General features: G+C 42.1%; 1 protein-coding gene across 1 annotated transcript in view; it reads right to left on the minus strand.

The window, feature by feature from the left end:
* Positions 1 to 22,242, minus strand: part of PARD6G (par-6 family cell polarity regulator gamma) — a 98,595-nt gene that overhangs the window by 8,952 nt on the left and 67,401 nt on the right. The gene's annotated exons all lie outside the window — the stretch shown is intronic.

The following is a 22,242-nucleotide window of genomic DNA, read 5'->3' on the forward strand; positions in this document are numbered from 1 at the left end:
GGCCTCAGGCACTTGTGCTGACTGAATATAAATATTTCCCTTCATAGTGGCCATTGTGAATGCTCCACTGGAATCATGTAGTCAATTCACAAAAAAATAAATAAATGCATCACAGTGGAGCATATTTAAGCAGCTATTTATAAAAGAGGAAGAAAACTGCTTAAAGCATCTTGTTTTAGCCAAAAAAGTATTGTATTCCTTTAATTGACATGAAACAAGAAATTATAGACCTTCTGAAAAAACACCAGGAGCACCACTCCCATTGCTTGGACAGCTGCTTTTCATAGGAACTGCCTGCCAGACGAAATACCAAAGCTTAGCCAGATAAGATTATATAAACAAGCTGAATTCCACAGAGAAGCAGACTGCCAGGCTCCTATAGGAACAGTTCATTTTAGACACTACTTTTTCAGTGTGTGCACACTCTTGGCTTATTATTTCCTCTGGGAACTGTGGAACTTTAGTTGACAGCTCTGGAAAGTACTTCAAAGACCAAATTACTTCCACAAGGGAGAGCTGTACTTCAGGCAACTTGGGAATGAGGTCAATGATTCATTAATAGTGATGGGTTACCCCTCAATCCAACATATCTATATTACTGAACATTAAAAGAAACAGAGACCCCAAAACAATTCTTAGGGACACAGTAGATGCAACTCTTCTTTTTTTCTGTGCATCACTACCAAAGTCTGCATACCAGCTACCTTTTAGGGAGAATAAGAGAAGAGCACTTGTGCAAGAGAGGCTAACAACAGAAGCCATTCTGTCCTTTGCAGATACCGAGAGCACTGGCCAACAGGCCTGCAAAAAGGACTAAGAAAACAAACCTTAAGTGAACTATGCCTAAGGTAGGGACTCTGCTTCCATGAATGATGGATGCATATTTAGGGACAGTGGGAGAATAAGCGTATCAAAATATGTCCACGTAGCCTTTTAGTACTCATGAGGTTATATATCAACAATTACTCAGAAAACCTTGGGTGAACTGATCTAAATGTATGATTTGATGATGAACTGGTAGGCATTCCTGTTCTTTTTAAAGTAACCTAGATTTCTCTCCTTTGATAAACCTACATACCATGTGTTCAAAAATTTTGGACACAATGGAACCATGTTGTACAGATGACGATTTATTAGCCCGATTGTTGTGTCTGTGCCACACACTGGGGTTTTCAAATAAAGGATGAAAAATAGTAATACATTTTCATCAAATTCACAAAACAGAAAGGTCCTGAAGACAGCAGGTGAAATCCTTGCCATTTCTCTCCTATTCCCAATTTCAACACATTACATAGCATAAATAACAAGACTGCTAACATCTTTTATCAATTGCCACAGCTGCAAATGCTTGAAGATGCATGTCCATGATTTTGCTTCCCTGGCCTAGCAAGCTATAGAAGCAAAGCATCAGTATTAGTATGTGAGCTTCAGAGTTTCTCTTTCTTTGCAGTATCAACTACTGTCCCTGCCTGATATCATAGTCTTAGTCACCTGCCCCTCATGCCAAAATTGCTATAAGCCATTGCTTGAGAATGCTGGCTGACCCTCCTGCAGCTCTGTTTCTTGCCATCAGAGGGCATTGTTTAACTTAAGATGCTTGTTACCATGCAGAGGACCTGTTCTGCTTCTGGCTTCCAACTTCTCCTGCAGGTTCAGCTCAGAGCACCGTGAGCCACAAGCTGCTGTTAACAGTGTGGTCAGGGTTAACCTGTAGACATGGAACTGGGAAGGTTTGGAGAGGCAGAAGGGATGCTAATGAATGTAGCCAGAGCTCCAGACTCGCATTGTCCAAACCCCCTTTATTCACAGGGTCTGAAGCTACATAGCACTTCTCCTGCCCAGCCATTTGGGCTCTCAAAGCAAGAGGAGGCAGTCCTGAATTTTAGAGTTGGAGAAGTAGCTGCCCCATGGAGCACACACACTATCATCTCTTCTCTCAAAGCTTTTTACCAATAAGATGCCATAGGTGATGGACTAGATAAAATGATGTTATGTAGTCCATTTTCTCCACATTCAAGAGATATTTTCTTATTAGCTAAGAGTTATTCTTTCCTGAAATGGCATGGGTTTTTGCTCTCCCCAATCCAGGCAGAAGATGGGGAGAGGAAGAGAAGGAGCTTGCTGGTATTTGCTACAGATTCGAAGCAGGAGGTCTCTCTCCCACTCCCCTCCCCATGGGGGCTGGATCGGTCCATACTGCAACTCTCCTGGGCTCCAAAACATGAATTACAGGCAGTCATAGCCCTTCTTGCGTCCTTAACATGGTCTTAGATGGACCCTCTTATCAGAGCAACACATGCTTGCAACAATAAAACCGGAGAAAGTCATTTTTTTTCCAAGGCATTAGTTAATAACTTCCTTTTCCTGTCAGGGAAACAAAAGCTTGAAAGAAGCCATATTTCTCTCCACCTCTCTGGCAACAGCTTTGGCAGGTTTGTCACTATGTTCACAGCAAAATATAGCCAATGCAACAAACTGATAGCTGTAGGGGAATCCTACTGCTATGTTAGAGCTACAGAGTTCCCACACTCGTCAGCCCTATGCTGACACCTGACTGGTACCAATGGGGTGGAGAGAACAGGACAGCTGCAGGCAGTTCTCCAGCTGGCCAAAGCCTGATGCATGAAATTCCACATCGCTGTGAATGCCGACAGCCCCTAACACCCTAGGAAACAAGTACATTACACATGGCTGATGGTACTAGAGGGAGAGGAGGCTGACAGTGAACCATTTTCAAATAGAGGTGCGTTTACAAATAATCTGGCCTATAATTATGTGCAATCTCTTTTAGGTGGGTAAATAAATCCATATGGAAACTAACTAATCTATGCCACCCTTTAATTAATCTATATCTCCCACTCGCCTTTCATCTGGAACACATATATAGTACCATTTCTTCACCCAAGTAATTAGCCAGTTAACAGGCATACTATTTTCTTCCCATCTAGACCAATGTAAGTGCTGCATTCATACACAAATTGACTTGAATAAAAGGCGGGTGGAAGGACACTATTACTGTGCTGCCAACCAAAGGAAAAAGGAAGTGAATCTCAATTCTAGTGGTCTTCTACAACCAACTCCAGGTTAACAGAGCCCTATTTATTAAAAACCTTCAACTTTTAATTGGGGCCTTGTCCAGGAAGACATATCTTTCATTACATTTAAAAGTCATGATTCAATTTTTGTCAGAGCCAAGATTCCTCTCATTGTCAGAAAAGGTAGCAACTACTTTCTACAAAAGTCTTAAGTCTAGAAAACAATAAGAAGGGTGAATGGGCCTGCACAGACTGAAGTAGGATGTAGGCACTGGAAGGCACTCTTTGTGCTATCACAGTAGTTGTGGTACCTGGAACCATTCTGGCATCCTGGGAGAAGGTACCTTTCTTCATTTCTACTCAAAAACAGGGATCCTTCATACCTTTGAGAAGGCTGATCCAGCAGAATCCATTCCAATTTAATAATATCAGAAGAATTTTAAAGCAGCAAATGAAAGCTCTCAACAGTAGCAGGGGTACTGGTGAACAGGGCAAGCAAGGAGAGAGAAACAAGTGCCTTGTCTGAAGGAAAAGTATCATTCTCTGCTGAAATTTAAACTGACTCAGTCTTCAGTTACTGGACTAAAATACTATTCTCCTACAGACAGGCAGCCACAGGAATACAAAAAATGAAGCATTTTCCTTCTTTCAAAGCTAGCCTTTTCTACAATGATTAAGGCTGACCAAGTGGCCGTAAATAAGTTCACTTGTGGTCTACAGGCTCTTTCACCTTCACGACTGCATGGTTCTGGGCACCACCCTCCAAGGCTGTTACCACCTTCCTCCATAGCCTGCTCTTGCTGCTGCCGTCTCCTTTGCTTCCTCCCCAGGCTGCTGGGGTCTCTGGGTCTATTTCCTGCCACCACTCTTAGGTAGGGTGGCCATCATAGAGGATATTCTGCTACTCTGTCCTTTGTCCTCTATTGATACGAAACCAGATGCCTTTATGTCTTCTATTTTTTCTTGAAGAGGTAGTTAGGGTGGCCATCATAGAGGACATTTGGTTTTCTGCTATTCTGTCTTCTATTGATACAAAACTGGACGCCTTTATGTCCTCTATTTTTCTCTTCAAGAAAAAATAGAGGACATAAAGGTGTCTGTTTTTGTATCAATAGAGAACAGAGTAGCAGAAAACCAGGATATCCTCTATGATGGCCACCCTACTCTTAGGGCCACTCAGAAGTTGGGACAGCCTGATGTAAATGATCCCAGCTCATTTTGTTGAGCACCGCCATTCTAGTCGGTCTCCCTAGAAGCTAGTCCCAGACACTCTGACGAAGCCCTATGTGCCATTCACATCTCGGTGACCTGAAGCAGGCTCCAGCTTCATGCAGCCAAGCTCCCTCTTTTTGACAGAATGCCAATCCATAGATACAACAAGAAGATGCTTTGCAGACTTTCACTAAAGATTTGCTCTTTACTCGTCAAAGTTTGGGTAGAAAGTGGCCTTTGTATTCAGAACATAAGGATGAGCACTAGCTTTGCATTTGGGAGACATCTTCTGCCACAGTCTCCCTGTGACACCGTGGTCAAGTGAATGTCATTGTTTCTCAGCTCCTAGCTGTAAAATGGGATACTACTTCCTCCTTACCTGCCAGGGGCTGTTGTGAGGCTACCCACACTGATGACTGTGAGGTTTCTGGCTCAGAGCCATCGCAGAGCTGTGCCATCTCACAGGCAGACATTAGGCCGATATCAAACAAAGGTTCTGGCGAACAATATTTACTCTAGGACAGAAAGCCGCTGGCCTCGCATGCATTCCACCGCCGAGAAACACTTCATTCATCTAAGCTAGTTCAGACAGGCAAGGTGGCAGCTTCCTGTTTCTTCAGTAGTTTTATATATATTTTCCCCCAATGACAGTTTGGACATCTGCACTCAATGAAGCAATTAATATTTGAGATAAATTGCAATGTTCTCTTTCAGGCTTGATCCTGGCTTGCTTAAAGAAGCCAGCTGTCACCTCTTCGCAGAACAAGATATATTTTCAAGTGGTTATAACAGTTAAGTCTTTGATGTCATACACTAGGATTTATTTCCCCCTCTTTAAAGAGCCAATGCAGTTTGCTGTAGTGTTTTGGGTGCTTCCAACAATTGTGCTGTGATAATACCACATCCTGAAGGAAAAAAAGGAAAACATTTACATTGCTTACATAGCACTTTTCTTGTTCCTGCCCTTGGGTGGGTAGATTACAGCCCAGACGCACACTCAGGCTGCCCCAAATCACAGAACCAAAAGCTTTCAAAACTCGAGTGGCATGAGAAATTAGTTACAGAACTTTTCTTTCAAGTCATGACCTTTGGAAGCTTTCCAAACACTGCCGGCTGAAATTTAATTAGTCACAAGATAAACACTGGCCAGGTCAGCACTGCCAGCCTAATGGGTCTGCACAGCTGTATCTTTTCCCCAACCAGCTCAGTGCAGTTGTTGTCTGGGATACTGTGGGCCTTTTCAAACTGGCAGGCTATCATCACCTGTACACTAGAGGATAACCAGTGGTTCAATAGAAAGGTTTTGTCTCCTTTTATCATCCATTGTCACGATGAACACAAACTCATTGCACTGACTGATAAGAGACAGATTACGTTTCAGTCTCTCTCCTCTCTCTCTCTCCAGGCGAGAGCCCTATAGACAGACACTGGTGGGAGTGCCCGGCACTACTCAGGAACAAGCCCTCCGGCAGGATAAGGAGTGGCACAGATGAGTTCCAAGAGGGAGTCATGCCCAGTCATCATCCCGAGTTAGGAGGAGGGTTGGTATAACCCAGCGCCTTGGAGATGAGGCGTGCAGAGCGTGGGAAAGCCAGCAGACAGAAGAAAAAATGCTGAGAAGCAAAGGACTCCGGGGTAGGGGAGGGCATCTCAGAGCACGGCTTTTGTGAAGTACAAGGCGTGTAAGGCAGCTCCATAGTTGCCCAATGTGCCGCTTATTTAAACTGAAGGAGGAGCTGAGCTGTTCCAAGTGCTGTCTGTAAATTTTACTGAAAGTAGAGCCACAGGATCCAAGCCTGGCTCTGTTGCCTCTCTGTCCCCAGGGGGAGAGGAGTCTGCTTCATCTCCTCACGGGTAGAAACTCCTGCTTTTCTGGGAGCAACGGGCTCAAACAACAAAGGAAGCCAGCTGGTCCCAATTGACTATATTGGTAAAATCTAGTGACCCCCAGGAATCTGATGTAGTTAAGAGTTACTTAAGGAACAATAAATAAAACACCACCATTATATTTAGTCCAGAAGAAACCAATCTGATCCTTCTGATGAACTCAGCTGGTCCTTAACCGCAGTAGTGAGGAGCCTTCCCACTGTAAGAAGAATACATTTGCTACTACAGCTTTTTACAGAGTGCAACACACTCCTGTGCTGAAGCAGCAGTGCAGAAGTCATGGCCTGTAAACAGTAAAGGGCAGCTCCAGACATGTGGACCTTCCACAGCCCCCCCAAAGGGACTATGTACCATCTAACCCACTGCATGTAAAGCCACTGATGTAGCAGGAAGCTGGGCAATATACTATCTGTGCTTGCTCGGAAAAAACCCCATGTATTGTATAGAAAATATATCAATTTAGAAAATCATCTCCGCACACAAGTTGCCAGTGATCAGCCTTTCACCATCCTTAAATATATAAAGCTGAGACTTAAGAAACATGTTACAGAGCAGCACTATTATACTTTGCTCTAATTGCTGCATCTGGACAGTGGCAAGGTTTGTATCTCCTAGGATGCTGTATACAAAGAGGAGCCATCAGAAAGAAACTAAAAATTCTTCCTACATAGCTGTATCAGCAAGCAGCAAAGGGTCCACAGCATTTTTTTTCCCTTTTAAAAGAAGACTATTGACCTTCCTTTGCATAACATACACTCCTGAGTTCTTGCAACTGAGAACAAGGAAAAGCTGCAACTATTTGCAAAACATTCGAATAGCAACATCCTTTTTCAGTTATTAAAAAATGATTCCTTTACTTGCAGAAAGTGTTCATTGCTGACCCTTCGAGGCTACCTAACTAATCCCTTCAAATTCTCGAGCAGCAACGTAAGATTCCAGCAGAAGGATCAGCTGGGCAAGACATGCAAATGTTGTCAGAACAATTACTATCCTTTTGCAGATAATAGTACTTTACAAGGCTCCACCTACTAGGTTTCCAAGTTAGTTTGAGTGCTTTTCAGTCTTTAATTATGCCATAGCCAAGCCTCACACACCTGAAGGGACACTTGAAACCCTGAAAGAAAGAGGTGGAATTGGATCATTAATTTTCACCAGGCATTAACTGAGCCTGGCCAGTCAGTGTAGTTACATGATGGTTTTTAGCTTTAGAATACCACCCATGGGACAATTTAATGAAAATATAGCTGGGCACAGAAGTTAGACAGCAATATAAGACTAAAAGTCTCCAGGGTGTAGGTTGTAGCCATGTTGGTCTAAAGGACACAGGCAGACAAGGTTCTTTGGGTTAATCTGTACTGGCCTCTGGATGCTTTACCACTCCATCCAGGAAGAGCACAGACCATCTGTAGGTGCTTCCTCTATCTGATGAAGGGTGTTTGTGCTCGAAAGCCTGCTAAGAACTTTTTCCAACTATTTGAGTTGGTCTAATAAAAAATATTGGATTTACCCAAAGAACCTTGTCTGCCTAAAAGTCTCTGGCACTTTCATACCAAAAGAAGGAAAGACAATTTTAAAACTCTTGTTTTTAAAATAGTAATTTGCAGCTATATTATAATATAAACACCCAGACACACACACAGTATATATGAGTTTCTTCTTTTAAGCAGATGCAGTCCAACACCAAACAGGGGAAGGTTAGAGGTAGGATGTGACTATGAAAAGGCTAAAGACCTGGCTTAGACTCTGATACCACAGAAAAATATAAAACAGGAAGGTCAACTTAGGGTGAACTGGTCCAACTACAAGAGAATGGTTCTTGCTTAAAGCTGAAACAGAGCTCCCTTGCAGTGCTTTATTAGGTAGCCAGAGAAAGTGTTCAGAGTCCAAGTGATGGACAAAACTCATCAGTAATAGTCATTCAGGTATTCCCACAGTTAAGACAAATCACAAGTTATGACTCCTCTCCCTTTGCCAATCCCCTCCCCCTGAAAAACAACAAAACCTCTTGATACAGATACAGTATGACAGCTGTCAGTAAAGATAAGATGGAAGTTAGAGACACACACAGTGATTGATCTCTGTTCAACATGGGGACTGGAAAGGAAGAGTGGTCAGGATTTAGAGCCAAAAAGAGAATTCGGTTTATTTATAGGTGCAGGATTTTCACCAGCTGTGAGGCCATGTGACAGTGCTTGATCCACTAGGAATCTTAGTTTTTAAATGCAACACTGAAAGGCCTTGCAAGCTACAGATAGGAGAAGGGTATTTAATTACATTAAAATAAAATTAGCACAGGTCACGTTCCTCCAGGCAACATGAGTGAAGGAGGAGGGACACCAGAAGTACAGGCTTTTTCTTCCTTCAGAAAGGCAGCAACTGCCTATGATGTTAATGCACCCTAGAATGCTCTGTGCTTTTGAAGAAGCAAGATGATGGAAATATTAGAAGACCCAGGATTATAGCTTCCCTGCTTCTCTGGTCATCTCTCAAAGGGTCCTGTTGGCTACATCATTTAGCACCTAATCTATAACATTTCTCTCATTTACTTAGATGAACAGACAAGTAGGTTCACCAAGCCCTTGTGTAGGCTGTTGACAATGTTCAGTGGCATATAAAGGCAACAAAAAGTTAACTTGGTAGAGCAAAACTCTTTCCGTCAGCCTCTTCCCAGTTTTACAATAGCCTCTCTCATGTGCACTAAAGATACTGCACTCACAGGCAGAAATCTAATCCCGTCTCCTATTACTAAGAGTCAATCCTGTGACTTGCTTCAAAGGCCTGGCAATATGCAAAATACAGATTCTAAAAGAACACATCTGCTGAATTAAAAGCTGTTTTTCACAGTAACATTCAAGAATTTAGCAAGATAAAATGTTGCAAATCATCAACAGATTCAACAGATTAAAGGGTATGTCTGATGCTTGCTTTGGTTTAGATCATCATTATTACTATTATGGTGGTACCTAGGATGTCAAAGCAAGAGCAGGAATTAATTGTGCTAGGTTGACACAAAAACAGCAGCTCCCGCCCCATCACACAATATGATGGCTTTATTCAAGTATATGGAGAAACTTAACTACATTTTCTTTCTATAGGTGCAACTATACCAGCAAAGGGCCGGATCCAGCCAAACCACAAAACATACAATGCTGGTGATCAGCAAATGATTTACTACTACTGTAAACTTTGGAAAAATTCACCTTAAAGAAAGGCCTCATACCCAAGATGGTATAATCAATTAGTGCTTGTCCTTTGCAGATCTCAGAGTGGTAAGAAATAAACATACTGTGCCTCAGGGATTGGTTTGTGTGAAAAACAATTAAGTTAGCCAAAAACTTGGAGAATACATAAGAGGTTGTGTAAGGCTTAATGGATTTAAATAAAGTGGGAAAGACTGAGAGACTTTACTGTGACACACAGAATGTCAGTGACTTCAGTTATGCCCATTATAGTTTGTTTTGTTTCCTAACTGTCCACAATGGAACTATCTAAACCTAAAATGAGGCAAGCACCAGGTAACTACAATGAATTCAGAAATTCCAATACAACAAGATACATCCCTACCTAAGGATGTCTAGCTCTTAGCAGTATCATCATCATCATCATCATCATCAAGTGTTCACCCAATTCTCCTTTTCCTCTTCAACTGTGGCACTCCACCACCCTCAAACCACCTTTGGAGTCGTTCTGCAAAGGTATGGGTCTATTCGTCCTAAATCAAAGATGTTTGTTCCCTTTAGACAAACCCAGCGTCTTCTCCACATCTGCCCTTGCCTTCCTTTGTAAATATTGTTAAGACAGTATCGCAAATTGCCAAGAACTTTTTTAGATCAGGCAGCATTACTAATTCTACACTAAATTCCCACAATAGGAGCCAATGACAACTGATACAATATTTTACAGTTGGCCAAAATCTGGAACCAACTTCCCAGGGAAGTGGTCCTCGCCCCTACCTTGGTCAAATTCAAGAGGAGGTTGGATGATCACCTGTCTGGAGTCTTGTGAACCCAGCATTCATTCCTGCCTGTGGCAGGGGGTCAGGCTAGATGATCTGTTCTGGTCCCTCCTGACCCTAGCTACTATGAAACTATGATACAAGAATGCACCTCATCTTCAGAAAAATGAGGTTAAGGAACATTAGAAGAAAGAAAATAAAAGGAGCCTCTGTAGAACAAAAGTGACACAAATATAGGCAGTTATACCCGGTGACACATTTCCATACTTACGACATTCTAAGAGTATGCGTACACTTGATATTTCATGTGTTTTTAATATGCATTTTTTTAAACACACAAACCAACCCAACAGAATAATTCAAATATACCAAAAGACAAAGTTTTGTGGCAGCAGCATGGGGTTGAACATTACTAGGAACACACAAACCTTGGAGGAAAGCACTGTGAAGCATCTATGCTAGACTTGACTATTATGCTAGTTAATATGCATTAAACTATCGAAATAGACCCTATGAGTGTCATACAACACTTTTGGAAACTAAAGCAATTTCTGTAGAGTTTAGGATATTCTGAACACTTCCTCCCATCTTGAGCAACTGATGAAAGAACACATTAAAACCTGTTTAACCTGTCTCAAATTAATGACACTTGCACCAGGCTTGACAGCAAGCAATATGGTAATCCAGGTAGACACAATGGGAAAAAAAAGAAACACAGGTGGGGAGGACAATTTCTTAGGCCTCCATTTGTTTATGAATTAGGTCCTCCTGTATTTTTACTTCTCTCTCTAAATAACTGCACATCTCTAGCCTTTGAATTCTGGCCGGGCACTTCATAGCACAGAGTCAGAGAAAATTTGGGTTGGAAAGGACCTCTCAGGAGGTCATTTTGTCCCGCATGCTCAAAGCAGAACCATCCCCAACCAGATCATCCCAGCCAAGGCTTTGTCTACCTAGGCTTTACAAACCTCCAAGGATGGAGATTCCACCACCTCTTTGGGTAACCTGTTCCAGGGCTTTACTACCTTACTAGTGCAAAAGTTTTTCCTAATATCTAACCTAAACTTCCCCTACTGCAACTTGGGACCACTACTCCTTGTTCTGTTATCTACCACCACTGAGACCAGTCTAGCTCCATCCTCTTTGGAACTACCCTTCAAGGTAGTTGAAGGCTGCTATCAAATACCCTTTCAGTCTTCTCTTCTCCAGATTAAATAAACCCAGTTCCCTAAGCCTCTCCTCAAGAAGTCATGTCTCCCAGCCTCCTAACCATTTTTGTTGTCCACTGCTGGACTCTCTCCAATCTGTCCACATCCTTTCTGCAGTGGTGGGACAAAACTGGACACAACATCTTCATGCTAAAGCTCTATCAGATAAGCATCTCTCTACTCCACAAGGATCAGTTTGTTTTAAATGGGTTAATTTAATTCAAAAGTTTGGTTTAGTTCAGTGGTTCTCAACCTTATTAGATTCAAGCCACCCTTCAGCAAATGCCAAGTCTGAGCTTTCACTCATTTCTTGATTACAGAAAAATAATCAAGCAAGTCTTCTATTGCAAAGAACTCAGAAAGACCACAAGAGGTCAAACAGTTTTTGACACTGTGGATTCCTATTTGAAATCTCTGCGTTAATCTTGTGGGTATTGGAGCACCTAACAGCTTTAATATTGCATGGTTGAGAATCACTGGTTTAGATAAAAGGAAACATCAACTCTCTACCCTCCCCCGCCCCTTTTTTTTAAGTACTGAACTTGCATGTCAGACTTGGAGAGTGCATTTTAAAGAAGGAAAATGAAAAATAAACAGTGCCAACTCTGAATCACCTGCTTGTCTGGACAGGAAAATTTTAGAAAGACAATCTAGAAATCCTTGATTCAAAGGGAACTTGAAGTATGTTGAACACCTGCATGGCACTGCTTCACGGGGCAGGATTAGACAATACAGAATCTGAAAATATGGGCACCTTGGTTGCATCTTTTATTCCTCCCTGGTCAGGAAGAGAAGGGCCAGGGGGAGGGTCAATGTATGCGTGAAGAGGAGCACAATATTCAGTCCTGGAAAAGCCCAGAGTCCTGATTGCTTTTATGCTTTTCCAATCAGATCAGTCAAAGGCCAATGTAATGTAAACATGTCAAACTTCACTCTACTGCCTCCCTAAATGACTGGGAAACTTACAGCTGAGCTCCACGCTTTAGTTCACTTTGGGCTGTTGCATTAATTAAAACTTGCTCTTGTATTGCACTGCCCACAGGAAGTGAGGAGGAGAGTCTGGGCCTTATAATAAACGTTAGTCAATAGCTCCCAGCACTCTCTCGCCAGTGCTACGTGCAGAATGAAGATCACATTGTTAGCCTGACATCGTGGGAGGATGCTGGGTAGAAGACTCACCACGTTGTGCAGACTCAGCTCTAGCTCCTTCACAATGGGAGCTTTCTGTGGCAGCTGGACATCTAAAAATCCTCCCTAAAAGTTACTGAGCAGTATAAGCAAATTCCCTGAATGAACCCTGCTCTGCCAAAGCCTTCTAATTAAAAATAAACATAAACAACACCCCCAGTTATTAGATATGGGTGTGCCACCTTTGGTCTCTACCAGACAGGTGTGGTGTCCCTACTGCAGCCATCAGATGACAACAATGTTTTACCTCCATGCTTTCCTTTAAGTATTATTCTGGAAACATTACTGGAAGTGAGTCAATTTACAGACCTTAGTAGTACTGTGCAAAAGGAGAAAAGGTGGAGGACATGGGGGCCCAGACAGAAATGAAATCACCAATAGATGAGGTGGTAGTTTCATTGATGAGCTTAAATAAGATTTGAGTCACTGAATCTTTGCACCAAAGCAGTCTTCAACTCAAATGCTATTTCTGCCTTAAACGCATGTAAAAAGCTGGAAGTTCAAAAAAAGGTGTAGTAGACAGACATCTTAACAAAATGCTAGGTACTAAGTGGAAGGAATTTATAAACAAGAAGTGCTCAGATTTGACAGAACATTCAACAGCCCTAACCAGAAAAGTTACCAGAAGAGAAGATGGAAGCATTTGGGATGATGTAAAGGAACCCTTTGTAACACACTTCTCAGAGATCAAACTGATGAGACTTAGCACTGGAAATATGTAAAGAGCAGCCCAAGAAAGATGGAGATGGCAGAACCTTGCTCAAATCAGTATCTTTCAGCTCAGGAAGGACTCCAGCTTTAAAAGCAGTATGTTGGCCAAAGTTCTTCAACCCTATTTAATTAAGTCTTGAGGGAAAAAAAGGAAAAGGTTAATTGAGACACCTGCTGATGTTCTGCCTTGTCTACAGAACATAATATAAATCAGACTGGGTTACTGGAGACTTATTAGTCAATGGAATAATAAATAGTTTATAAGGATAGTTTTGTGGCCGATAAAAAAAAGTTCTCTACTGTACAGGAGGGAAGCAGAATTGCTCAATAATTGAAGCTGGGAACTACAAGCAATGAGATCTGGGTTCTGTTCTCAACAGTGATTAACTTAATATGCTGAGCAAGAAACTTATCTGCTGTACTAGTCATCCAAGTGCAAACCTTCTTATGTTTCAGGGGTGTTGGTTGTAGCTTTGTTGGTCTAAGGACGTAGGCAGACAAGGTTCTTCGAGTAAATTTTATTAGACCAACTAACCAGTTGGAAAAAAACTCTTCTTTGCAAGCTTTTGGGTACAAACACCCTTCTTCAGGCAGAAGCGTTTCTCCCTGAAGAAGGGTGTTTGTACCCGAAAGCTTGCAAAGAAGAATTTTTTCCAACCATGTAGTTGGTCTAATAAAAGATATCACACTTACCCAAAGAACCTTGTCAACCTTCTTGTGTACCTTTATAAAGTGCTTTGTGATCCTATGATGAAAAGTGCTATCCAAAGCAGGCTTTTTTGCTAGACAAAACTTCGCTTGAGCTTAAAATGTTACCAGTTTACCCTTAAGGAGCTCTAATATTGCTGTAAGATGTACAATGAAACAAGCATCAGGAGGGACCAGCACACAACCACATCAGTTGCACAGTGGGGTTAGCGCAAAGGTCAAACAAATCTGCATCAGAGACAAAGAACACTGTAAAGTAGTCACTTAAGAAAAGGCTCATTTATTAAATATGGTCCTCACCTCAGTTTAGTTTTATTCTGCTCATTTATATAGGAATCTGTTATTCTAAGAGGATTTTAATATTCTTTCTATTTTATGAAAAGTCTTGGGATCCTTTCATTAAGAAAGATTTTTTCAGTGGGAACAAAAAACTGGGACACTCCAGAAAACATGATGCATCTATAACTGTTTCAGACTCTTCTCTGAGGTTTCTGAAAGGTGACCTGCAAAAAAAAAAGTTTTGTGCCCTTTTTGCCCTTTAGTGCAACCCCCCCCCACCAAATTCCTGCAATTTACTTTATTTATATTTTTTTTATCGTTTCTTCTTCCTGTTGGCCTCCCCACAAGTTGGTTCCTTCCCTACCACAGCCTGGCCTTCTCTTGTGCTAGAGAATGTGTTGGGGTCTCCAGTATGTACAAGAAGTTCCCTCAGCCCTCAAGACAACACCTGAGAAGAAAATATTCCAAGACTAGCCAAAGGCAAACAGGTGTTAAAAGAGTTTGACTTTAAAAAGAAATCACTTCCCACCTCACTCATGTTTTTGTTTTGTTAGCAGTACAATATCTGAATCCCATCAGGTCTCCAGTGGCCCTTAATCATCCTGGGCAGATGAGGCTTAAGTTTTTTAACGTACTAATGCAAGCAAATAATCTCAGACCTTCTTCACACACTAATTAGCAATACTAGTTTCTCCCATCCATTATACAGGTCATTTAATGAATGCTTTTATTCTATAGGTAGTCCAAAAAAAAAAAGTTTGCCCTTCTGTGGAAGGATTGTTTACTGTGGGAGCTGTGTTTCCACTTAATCCTCACTGTCAGAGTTGAAAAGTTTTCTCAAGTTTGCTTAAAAATGTCAGGTTGTGTGGGGTCAGTGCATGCAACAGCATGTACAAAATGTGCATAACTCGTGTTTGCACTCGCTGCAACTGTCTGAACTGCTCCAACAACCAACCTGTTGCATACATTTGTACACAGGCAATTATTTGCCGACTCCACAAATACTGCCTTCTCCCCCATTCTATTTTGACGCAGGGGTCTGAAAGTTCTTAATGCAAATAAACTGCTCCCACCGTAAACACGAGGAAGCCAAATTTAAATTTTCATCTTGCTCAAGCGCGGCATGTATGACAACAGTGGAACTTGCAAAAACATCAAACATTTGGGCTAAACCAAGTTCATACATAGCAAAGTTGTTCTTGGATTATTAAGTGAACGCTGGGGGGTGAAAATGTGAACATCTGAAATCCCCATGTCAAATTCCACTTTTCAGCAAGACAACTCAGCAGCAGGAGGCTGAAAAACAGCTTCCCTATTACAATATCTGTATCTAACCCAGATGCCTAATGGTGGGGGAGCAATGCCATGCAAAAGAGAGAAAATTCAAATCCTTCCAGTCCCTTACCAAAGCAAGCAATGCTGCAGAAGCAGATTAAGAATCATTTTTGTTTCCTTCCCATTTCTCCGGTAGAAATTCAGGGCTGCTTATTATATGAGAAAATATACTGATTGGTCTTAGGGCTTTGCCGATTAAATCTACACCATAACATTCTGTAATGTGTATTTTTTGTCTTTCCATGACTCTATGGAAGCTTGGAAGTAGAATGCTTTCCTCTACTAGTCTTCATACATGGCCATCACTGTTGTGTCAGCAGCGCTAAAACGATTACCAGATTCCTACTCTAGGATTAGATCACATTAAACTTGTGAGCATCTCTGATGTCAGAGTACACCTGATCTCTAAATATGAGGAATACATATCTCACTATGAGGCTATATGAGGAAGTCATGTTGTTATCAGGTGAGGAGGAGGGAGGGGAAGTAACATTCCTGTTTACTACTACTCTTAAACTCAATTGGGAGGGGACTTGCCACTGAAACTGACATCTAGATGACACATCAAGGGCCTAGATAAACGCACACGATAAAGACCATCTTAAATTGTCTGGTTAAGAGTCATTGAAAGGGTGCTAGTAATCACTAATGTGAGGGGTATGGGTTATGCTGAAAATATTACTTCGTATTCAGACAGGAAGAAACCTGAGTCACCTGCACTGGTACTGGAATAGAAACGCGTTGTTGTTCTGTTAAGGAATGCCTCAAAAAGGAAGTTGCCATTTTGGTTTAGTCAATGATGCAAGGTTGCGTACTGTTAAAGGGTCAATGCCAACAGGATACACATCCAGTGATGGGGTCTCCATTAGCTGCACAGACCTGACAGGCAGAAAGAGGCATTTGCCAGAAACAACAGGGATTCCTCTTCTTCTGGAGGAGGAGGGTTGATGGTAACAATGCTGTAAGGAGAGCTGGTGCCCCTTTAGCCAAGGTTTTCACTGTTCATTAGCTATTTGGTTTTACGTATTTGCCTTTTTTCACTTACCAATAAATTAAAAGGATTCCCTCACAAAACCATTAGCCAGGGCAACAGACCTCCATTCTGATGGCAGGAGAGCATGGGTGGAGCTGTATGTTCCTAGTTATCAAGACCCCAGAGTACAAAGGAGCTGCTCTCTCCCTTTCCGAGTGCTGCTGGACAAATAGCACAGGGTGGAATGAACCTACTATGAGGCTGTAATCTAATCACAAGTTGCCTCCACAGCTTTGTGTGAAGAATAATAGCTCTAGAAATATTCCTAAATGGATAGCAGCTACTGCTGCAGAGGCATGGGAGGGAGGGTGCAAACTGGAGACATTTGGTTTGCAAACCTTCTCATAATTTAATGCAGGTGGGGGGACAAATACCGTATTTACTTACATACTACATGCACCTTTCCCCCAGAATTAGTGTTCCAAAATTGGGACGCTTGTTTTAAGTACGGAAGTTGATTTTCTACCCAGAACAGAAGCATGAAGATCCTGTAAGATGGCTACAGTTCAGCAGGGGAAGATCCAGTGAGGGGGAGCAGTGGTATCAGCACTATGATATGCTTTGATTCCTGCTCTGTCCAAAGTTTAAAACCAACTGCCTGACAGCAACAGTGGCATTAGTGCTGAGGGAGTCAATTGACTTTATGGTTCATTATAGTCTACCAGATTCCTCCTAATTGCTCTTCACTCCACAGGTGTTAACAACCCTCCCTCCTTTTTAATGGTCTGATGTTCCATTAATCAAACAATCCTTTCTTTTGCTATTTTGCTGTATGTTAGCTACACCTGATCTATCTTATTTCACAGCTTTGAAGATTTAAAAGAGCTAAAAACAATATTCTAGATCTGTCCATGGAGTCCAGTCTTCAGCAGCAGCTACAGTTTCAGCTTTTGACTGAGCAAAAGAGCTACTGCCAATTCAGCTGTGAAAAGGTCAAAACTGGGCGCATCTATATGTGACGATATGCCGCCATAGCAATGTGCTACAGTGACATAGAGTCGACGGACAAAAACCATAATGCTGCAGCTACGTCACTGTAGTAATGGGCTTCCTCATTACAGTGCACTGCTATGCAGATGTAGCAGCTAAAAATAACCATGTGTATCTGGCACGGTGCAGTACGGGCTGTTAATGCACCATCATTCAGTACTTCCTTTTGGAAATACTAAATGATGGCATAGTAACGTGTGGACATGCCCACTGTAGCTTTTGCCTGAGTAAGAAAGGAAGGGCGAGTGGACTGAAGATTAGACTCTTTCCTTGCTCTGTGCAGCTATAACTTTCTGCCTTCCCCAAAATAGGGCCCATGTCTTATTTTGGGGGGGGGGGGGGTATATGAGAAAATACGATAAAGTAATAAGGCCAGTCAGTCAGTCAGAGCTAAGCTCCCATTGACAGGTCCATTATAGTAGAAGCCTCAGAGCCATAAGTGATCTTGCAGACAGCATATTATACAGACGGGCAAAACACGACAAACCTGAAGTGTTGTTAATTGCCACGGGCCTGCATGGCACTTTAGTGAGCCAGCTCCATTCAAAAGCCTAACACTGCATTGTGGCAGCCTGTCAGTCTCTTACTGATGTTCCTCTCCCCTCTCAATTAGCAGTAATCATTACCAACGTATCAGTGGCCAACAGCGTGCTTCACAGTGGAACACAGTGGCCAAGAAAAGGGATAGGAAATAGGGGACTAAATTGCTAATTTAAATACAAATGAACCAGTTGTGATTTGCCAGGCACCACCCTGATCACATTTTATGTATACAGCACCCTTTTCCTACCTTGCCTGTTAATTACACAGCTAGAACTTTTGGGCAGGGCCCATGTTTGTACAGTGCCTTGCACAATGGGGCCCTGATCTTAATTGGTGCCTTTGGGTACTAATGTAAAGCAAAAGCCACAAATAATTAGAAAGGATGTGGGGAGGAAGAGGACAGATAGGACAGGAACAGGTTGCCATTCTAGGAGCGGTCTGTAAACAAACAGGAACAGCATAATTATTTTTGCATAAATTAACACCTAGGCTAAAATTTTTGAGTCTGGGAATCTATAGCGAGGCTCCAATTAGACCAATGAGAGCTGCAACTCCTTGGCATTCTCAAAACGGCAAAAACTGCACATTTAGGTACTTATAGTTAGGCTTTTACATTTAATCTCTTTGGCCTAGAAAATTTTGGTTATGGCTCAGTCATGGAAGGCCATAAGACACTGCACTATTCCCTTGAGGTGGTAAAGGGAAAAGTGTGCTCATGCTACATCCTGAAGTTAAGATCTCACATTTGTTATTTTTGGCCTAAGACACTGGTAAAAGGAGTTCACCTTTAGCCCACTCAATGGTCCTTGCTCTCTCCAAAGAGGGAAATCTATCATACCTTTTAATTAAACATTAGCTCCACTCCCACTTGGGAGCTAACTTCATTAGATACATGTATTTCTATTGGAATAAAATTCTAATGAGTTAGAAGTAGACTTAATTCTAATAGGTTAGAATCTACTTCTAATTAATGAAGTTGATCAAATGAGCAATTCTGACATTTAGGTCCAAGCACCTAGTTTATCCTGACTGAAATATCATTCCCAATCTCACTGGGGAAGGTTAACTGAAAAGGCACCAAACAACACACACACCTTTTAAATTCTATTTCATAAGGAGAAGAACTACCAGCATTAAGATTCTGGCTACAGCCCAGCCATGGATCCTGAAACAGTCACTTCAGGGAAAAAGGGGTAATATGTCTTCCTCAATTAGTAAAAGGCCACATATTCACCCTGATAACAGCTCTGGATGAAGTGTCTATATCTGTCCACTGCTTCAAGGATACCTGCTCTTATGAAGGAGCTGCCCAGTTTTCTTCTGTTTCCACAGACTATCTTTTCCTGCTGTTGGATTCTAGTTTTAAAACTGAAAACCTCAAGTTAGATTTTTGGTGTAGCCAAGCTTTAACTCAGCCTAACCTGCGCCAAACTTTCCAGCTGGATTTTGGTACTGAATTACTCACAAACCTTGGCTTCCCCATCTTCTCAGGGAACAGCAAAAAATGGTGCCCTGACATGACCCTGGCTTGATTCCAGTGCAGCAAGAAAGCAAGCTGAAAGGGTGAAGTTGCTTCCATATCTTTTACTGGTTAAGGTGGTGGTTTTACGGCCAAGAGAAAGCCCTCTTACAAACATTGAGTCAGGTCTCCCTCCCCAGACCAGGAAAAACCTGGGATGGAGAAACAGGTAAGGGTATTCTGCAGACAAGATGAAGCAGTCCAAGGGGCAGTTAGTGCCTCTAAACTATTAAGCTGAGCCTGCCACAGCCATGCTAGTGACTGTGGCTCTTATCAACGGGACTCTCTGCCTTCTAACAAAAGTCTACAAAAGACCAAAGGTCCACTGTGTCAGTGAAAGAGTGCTACAGAGCCACATGCTACTTAACAGGCAGGTCCTTCAGCATTACACCAGCTCTGTAGTTCTGCTTCAGTATGACTCTACCTAAATTCTTCCCCAGCTTCTCATCATCATGGGCCACTACAAGCCGTTTCTATTACACACAGCCATGTCACCATCACTATGCCACGAACCAGGTAGACTTCATTTTCTCAGCAGATCTAGAGAAACAAGACAATGTAAAGTTTTCGGTCCAAGCAACTCTGGAGATTATCCAAGTACCATCACCTCCACCGCAAGAGGCAGAAAACCTCTCAAAAACAAACACCATTTAAAAACTTCGACATTCTTTCTTTTTCTTCTCCCTCTTCTCCCCACCTCCCCAGAATTTTTTTCTTGGGGAAAAAGAACAGCTTGCAGATATTCGAGAAAACTGAGTATTTGGAAGTCAGGATCAGTATAGAAAGTTAATTACATTTTGTGCCTGATGTTTTAAACTCTGGGAGAAGCTACTGTTGCTTTAGAAAACAAATCTTATAAGGTAACAGTGTTAAAGTATTTTATGAACTCTGTAGACCTTGAACAGGAAAGTCTTCCACCGAAGTCAAGCAAAGATTTCAGGATAACATTAAGAAGGACTGCTCTGAACTTGCTTTGAGGCTCTGATTGCTCCGTAGTTTCATAGATGTTAGGATCGGAAGGAACCTATTAGATCATCAAGTTCGATCCCCTGCTCTGGGCAGGAATGAGTGCTGGGGTCAGATGACCCCAGCCAGGTGTCTATCCAATCTTCTTTTAATTACCTCCAAGGATGGGGACAGCACCATCTCCCTTGGAAGTGTATTCCATATTTTGACAACCCTCACTGTAAAGATTTTTTTTTCTGATGTCCAATCTGAATTTGTTCTCTTCCAGTTTGTGGCCATTATTTCTAGTTACCCTAATGGACACCCATCTCAGAAGGGATGTTTTGGTCTGATTATAATGCAGCCAAGTCAAAAGGAGCTGTTGAGGAAAGCAAGTGAGTGATGCAGTAATTAGAGACAGGATACCACCAGGGAAAACACGTCAAGGGTCATTAACAAAACAGTGGCTGGGCTTGCCATTGGAAGGGCCCATCTGTAACAGTTGCAATAAAGTTTTAAAGTTAATTCTGCCAAAGCCAGCCATATCTAAAAAGACAGTGGACAGTTTGATCCCTCTCAGGAGAACAAATGGGGTGGGAAGGGTAGGGGCCGTCAAGAAAAACCAAGATAAACTCAGTAGAATGAATCTGAAGAAGTCGGGCTCACTGGCTAACATCAGGGGAATAAGCTTGAAACTCACCTACCTGAGTGTCCAGAGTTTTGTTTTAAATTCTTTGTTCTTATGCTGTGCACTGGTCCTGCAGTTCCTGAACTGCATCTTGCTTTGAAAAGGATGTATAGTATCTGGCACCACTGGTCACAGCTCCCCGAAAGGCAAAACTTGTCGGCAGTGACCATCGGCCAGGCCCACTGAGGCCATCAAAATCAGTGCACCAGGGTCTGCCCCAACAACCTGGTCTTGCAGTGGGAGAATTGCCTGGTTTAGCTGTGTGAAACAATAGAGCTCCTTTGCACATGGTAGTGACAGCAAAGGCTTTAGGGCTGCAGAGAGGGGATGGCACTGCAGCTCACTCTGTAACCCTGACAAAGGTCTCTTGCCATTTTAACAGTACCCTGAATAGAAGTATATACGTGAAAATTCAAGCCTGCCACTTTACAGAGAACAGAAAATGGATCAACAGCAAAATGTAGCTGCTGTGAGCTTCAGATATGGTGTATTCCTGTGGTAAAGCTCCATTGTTTCATGGGAGAGTTGTCCTCCCACCACAATTCAATTAATGAACAAGATTTTATAAAGACCAATCTATTCAGTTACAGAATTTTCTGCATATGCTTTACATCTGCATTCAGTGCTGTCCTGTAAGGCCAACTTATTTTATTAACAAACTTTAAAATATCCTCCACCAACTATCATCCAATTACTCATCAGACCCCCCCCCCCCAAGCTGAAGAAAACGTCCCCAATTCATAGTCTCTTTTCACCTCTCAGTTTTGAGAAGAGTTCAGGCATGTTAAAAAGTGCTCACAACAGCTCTCTTCAATAACCTCTCTTGCCACCTTGTCATTTTTATTTTTCTGTGCCGACATTGTCAATCGAGGCTGGCAGAGCCCAGCTAATGTAAGTGTGCAAGAAAAAAGCAAAGTCAACCACAGCTGCAGAGCCAGTAGAGGGAGCACAAAACATTTGCTGATCCCACTAAAACAGTGATAATTTTTCAGTACAGAAAAGAGTC

This window comes from Alligator mississippiensis, chromosome 3, assembly GCF_030867095.1.
Source record: "Alligator mississippiensis isolate rAllMis1 chromosome 3, rAllMis1, whole genome shotgun sequence".
Lineage (NCBI taxonomy): Eukaryota > Metazoa > Chordata > Crocodylia > Alligatoridae > Alligator > Alligator mississippiensis.